Here is a 6,000-nt window from a genome sequence, read left to right as displayed (position 1 = left end):
TCCAGCTGATGAGTTTGCCTGTCATTTCACTCATGCTCAAGTTGAATGTGGTCTTTCTCAACAGGACAGCTTCCTGGTGCTTTCTGTTTTCAAGGGTATCCGAGAAGGAACAGCTCACCGAGCCTGTAAGACCCATTTTTCTACTCTCAACCTTTCTGTTTTCATTGTTCTTAATAGTTAATATAAAAGCGGGAATGGTGTATGACCCACCATCCAGGAACCAGTAGATGGGTATCAGATACAAACCCAAGGCAGATTTGAGTGTGCCAGTCTGCCCCACTTTACTGCATAACACACAAATCGTCAAACACTTTGGCTAAGGAGTCAGTGTGTCAATATATTCCAAATGTCCGATCTGATTACAGTTCCCTTGTAAAAGCTATCAGTGCAGAAGGATTTCCCCATGCCTCTAAATAGGGCAGGCCATTTACAGAGCTGTCCCCAGAGGTGACCTGGCCTCCTATCTGTGTCCCCGTTGTCATTTTCATGCTTTCTCTGTTCTTGTCCTGCACCACCGAATCTTTTAAAACATGCCGGTAGCAAATTGATTCATTTCTTAAACATAAAGGAAAAGACCATTTGATAATTACTGTCTGAGTTAAAAGAGGTTCAGTGATGAACAAGAACAACTCTTCTCTTCAGTGACATTGAAACCTTCACCTCAAAGATTACATGGGGCCAGGCTACCAGGGAGAGGATACGCGGGAGGGAAGGAACCCCCATGAGAATTAAGCCTTTCTTGGAGACAGGTTCTGCACAGTGAGTACCAGCGGCTGGGAGTTAACTACATAGATCGGTGAAGCTGGGGAAAGGAGAGAGAACCGTGTGGGGTGGTTATGAAGTTGAGACACGAACCTGAAAAAAAAAAAAAAAGAAAGCATTCCAAAATATATTAAATGAGCTTGTATTTGTTTCTGCTTCTTCAAAAATGTGTTTAGGTGTCTGTAACAAAGTAGAAAAAACATGAAGAATATGTGTGGCTGTAGATATCTTTCTTTATGCTTCTGCCTCCCAGTGCTGGGATTAATGGATGTACCCTATCCCCATCACTGCCTGTTAGGTGTCCTTAGAAAGCACACCGTGTTTTTCCTTGTGAAATAATTACTCTGTGATAGTATGTTGTAGAATGGCCCAAGAAACAATTTACACAGGGAACTCTAAACCAGTGGTTTCTCAGCCTTCCTAATGCTGTGACCCTTTAACACAATTCTCACGGTGTGGTGACCCTTACCCATAAAGTTATTTTTATTGCTACTTCATAATTGAATTTTCCAATGGTCTAAGGAGACCCCTGAGAAAAGGGCATTTGCCTCCCAAAGGGATCTTGACCCAAAGGTTGAGAAACACTGCTACTCTTACAGAGCCTTTCTGAAGGAAGGAAAGCCACTATCTTGGTCTGTCTCCCTGTCTCCCTCCCTCCCTCTTTCTTTTTCTGTTCCTTATTCCTTTTTCCTCTTCCTTTTTTTTTTCTTGACAGAATCTCACTGTGTAGCCCTGGCTGGCCTCAAACTCGGAAAGCTCCACCTGCCTGTCTCCTGAGTGCTGACATTAAAGGCGTGTGTTGCCACATCTGGCTCAGCTTGCTTTTTACTTTTCAGGTTAGAGCAGCCCTTAGCCCTGAAATACCCAGAAATGGCAATAGAACCAGACATTTGCCCCCTACCACAGCCCTACAACCCTGGAGCTCACCAGAGTCTCATGGGTTGGGTAAGAAAGAGGCAAGGAGGAATTTTACAGAGACTGATCCCTAAATCTATTCACAACCTGCACCCTCAATACCACCATCTCCTTGTCTACAATCTTCCTTTTGTAGTTTCCCTGTCCCAACCCAAGACTTACCCCCAGGCTTGTCTTTACTGCGGTTTACCTTTGTAAGCTCTATGCAGGGATAGAGAGCTGGCTCAGAAAATGGTTTCAGGGTCCCCCCTCCCCTTCTTAAACTCACCAACTCCAACTCCCCAGGTCTTCAGGAGAAAATGTCAGGTGGTGTGCCAGAGCACAGGCATTAGATCAAGCAGAACTCCACCCGTGAATGAACCTTGTCAGACTGTGTCCAGGGCACAGGCATTTGATCAGCCCCACCCAGTTAAAGAGCCTTGGCAGACTGTCTGCCTTGTGCAAACCCACCTGAGAGCAGAGAGGTTGGGAAGGCTAGCGAGCTGAAGAGGAAATCAGTGGAAAAAAAGAGCTAAGCTACTCAACAGCTGGAAACCAGCCAGGGGTAGAGGAAGGAGGCACATGAAGAGTTAAGGACAAGCATCTGCGTGCTTCTTAGCACTGTCTTCTGAGAAGGAAGCGACTACGCTCACACAGAGAAAGTGTTTTATTCCTTTTTCTTCAAAAAATGAGTCTGCAAAAACTAAATTATGCTGTGTTCTCCCTTTCAGCTCGACAGTGCCAACTCAGCAGAAAGTTTTAATGTTTAAGATGCCATGAGTAAGTTGAGGTCATTTTCCATGAAATCCAAAGAAGAATGAATATTTGATTGATTTTTCTTGTATGCAAGGTGCTTATTTTATTCCTTTTGGATATGGGAGGAGTAATTGTCTTTGCTATCAGTACATTTGGATTGAACATATTTTAGAATTTTCTTTTTAAGGGCTTATTTTCTGATCAACCATTTCGATGAGAATTGTGTTTTCATTGCTGCTTATCAGAGATGCATTTCCCCCCTCTGCAAAACATAGTCCATTAAGAAGAAAGGACATCTTGTTGCACGTAGGCACAGGTGGAGAGCCTTGAGAATATTCTGTCAAGACATGAGCCAGTGACAGTAAAGCAGGTGTTTTTGAGACGAGTCACATCACGTTTCTGAGATAGTCAAATTCACGCAAACAGGGGGATCTGCTTGCCAGGGACCAAGTAGCAGTCGTGGTGAAGAAATGGAAGTGGTTGTGGAGGCTGGAATGAGAAGAAGGCTCTAGCCACCCGTGGCACAGCAGCGTGGGTACATCCAGCGCCCAATACATAACGTTGTGTTTTCATTATCCGAGCATGAGTTGACAGACATGTTGGCTGTTTCTTGCTATCATGAATAGCATAGTGGTGGACATGGATGAGGACTTATCTCTGTGGTAGGATATGAACCCCCTTGGCTATGTGCTGAGGGGTGGTATAGCTGGGTCACATGGTAGTTCCATTTCTAGCTTCGAGAGGACTCTCCGCAATGATTTCCACAATGGCTGCATGTGGAGAGCTTTTGGGTTGCTTGGCAAGAATTTGACATTGGGCCAGGACAAAAAAGTAGGAGCATCAAAGGCAGAATTCGACATTAGGATAGGACAGGGAAGTCAGCGCAGGCAGGAATCTGATATTAGGCTAGAACAAAGAAGTAGGCTTCAGGCAAGACTATGACTTTGGCCAGGGCAGGGAAGTAGGTTCAGATAATCTTGGTCATCTTTACAAACCCTCAGAAAGAGTGATCACAGGACTTTGTTTACTGCCCTGCTTGTTCCCTGACTATCTGTGTTCATTGTCTTCCTTGTTCCCTTAACCTAGAACTGACCTTAGTGTTGCTTGCAGGTAATTAAAATGGTATAAAGCAGAGGAGGAAAAATGGAACCCGCCTTTTAGCCTCAGAACTGGCTGGGGTCATGCTGCAGGACTGTCTAATCGTCTCTTTCTTTTTAATCTCGCTCTGCCTCTAGAGAACCCCGTTTGACTGAGCAGGATTGATCAGCTCCACTGATCTGCACTCCCACCAACAGCGAAGGGTATGTCCCCTTTCTGTACACTAAGGTATCCACGGACCCACACACCCACGCCCACACACACCCACACACCCTCACGCCCACATGCTCACGCCAACATTTGTGTCATTGTTCTCTGACTTGGGTAAAAGGAAATTTCAAAATAGTTTTAATCTGCACTTTCCCCCCAGTAGCTAATGATGCTGACCATTTTAAGAAATACCACTTAGCCGTTTGTAATCATTCTTTTGAGATCATGCTATTGAGTTCTCAGCTCACTTCTTAAATGGCCGCTTGTCTTGCTGATGTTCATTTTATACAATGGGGTCTTAGCTTCGAGGAAGAATGCGGGCAGATGAATGGAGCTGGAAACAACCACTCAGAGTGAGATACCACAGATCCGCCAAGACTAAGAACTCTCTCTCTTACATGAGGTCCTAGTTTTGAATCTTTTAGATTTGTATGTTTCAATCAGAATTCCTGTATTAAGAAAATTAAAAAAAAAGAAATTTTCACAGATGAGAAGATGCAGAGCTAATTAAGGCGTTGTACCTGAGCCTCTCCTTTCCTGTGTAGTGGGCAGCCTTCCTCCAGGGTTCTCGCTTCCATACGGAAGCCTCTGTCTCTCCTCTTTCTATAAATCCTATTAGATTAGACTCCTGCCTTTATTTAGACCTCAACTGATTATCTTAAAATACTATACCTCTAATACAGTATCATTGTGGTAACATTGGAGGTAGAACTTCAATACGTGTGAATTTGAGGGGTGCGAAGTGCCCTGTGTCTATAATATATCTATAGTATGTCACTAGACACAGGTCACCTCACACTTGGCAACTCACAATTACCTGGAATTTCAGCCCTGGGAGGTTTCTGATCTCTGCAGAGGCTTGCACTCAAATTTGTGCAAGTGCATGCAGGCACACACACACACACACACACACACACACTACAATTTTTTAAGTAAATATTTTTAAACATGAGTCCACAAGTCCAGTATACCACCATGGTGAGGGGAATCTACCTGTTGGAAAAGAATATCAACAAATTTTTGGACATCTAAAAACTGCCCTAAAATATAAAAAGGGCTAGTGAAGATGTGAAATCTACAAGTGGGAGGCTGAGAGAAACTAGCCTTTTCTAGAACAGGATTTCTTATAGTAGAAACAGAAAACAAACACTGAGTGAGACCTTTAGCTCAGGAAAAGATTAATGAAAAAGACCCTTATAACTCACATACTAAGTTAACATGACCAAGAAAATACACCCAACGCTAAGACATGTTTAGTAAAAACTAATGATGGGGGGGAGGCCTGCTAAAAGGCCAAACTATTGGTAAAGGAAAGGAATCTAGCTGTCATCTGGTTTCCAGCGGCAGTAGCAAATCTTTATTTTAGAGAGTAGTAGACTATAGTGGGAGATTTTAGCTACTCAGTTTTATGCTCCTGGTGGGTCTCATGTCTCCAGCCATCTGCCAAGGAACTCTGTATTCATAATAGAAGATTAATTTTAAAATGCCTTGGCTACCTCAAAGGCTGGCCACTCCTAAACCGAATTCTTACATGGTTCGTTGGCTCTCTCTCTCTGTCTGTCTCTGTCTGTCTCTGTCTCTCTGTCTCTCTCTGTGTCTGTCTCTGTCTGTCTCTGTCTGTCTGTCTGTCTGTCTGTCTGTCTGTCTGTCTCTCTCTCTCTCTCTCTCTCTCTCTCTCTCTCTCTCTCTCTCAGCTCTAAATCTGATCTGTCTCAGACCACATCATGGCAATCTTCTGTCTCCGCCCCACTATGTCCTAACCTGCACAACTCTAAAGGTTGTGCCTCATCGCCCTTTGCTCAACCATTGGCCTCTGGCATCTTTATTGATAGATCAAAAGCCAACTGGGGACAAGGACATTTAGCATTTGGACACAAAGATTCCTGATTGAATAAAAACATTAGAACCAATCTCCAACAGTAGACCGTTTCCAGGAATGGCATTAAGGGTGTATGGATAAACCTTCACATTTATGACCTACTCGGAATGGATGCCTACCTCACACCAGCAACAACCTAACTTAAAATGCACTGAAATCTTAAGCAGAAGGGTGGAAACTCTCAGAAGACACTAGGACAAGTCTTTGCAGCTCTGAATATTTCACTTCTTAGATAGAATGTCAAAACCTAAGCTATGGTGGCCAGAGAAGGGAAATAAATAAGACCAACAACAAACGTTTTGTTCATTATGTTTCAGGCAACTAATGGCTTCAATCAGTGAATAATTAATTACATGCATGGCCATTTCTCCTCCAAAAAAAAATGTGTGACCATGTGTACT

This window comes from Micromys minutus (assembly GCF_963924665.1).
Source record: "Micromys minutus genome assembly, chromosome: 15".
Taxonomy (NCBI): Eukaryota; Metazoa; Chordata; class Mammalia; order Rodentia; family Muridae; genus Micromys; species Micromys minutus.
Note: the sequence above shows the minus strand (reverse complement) of the source record.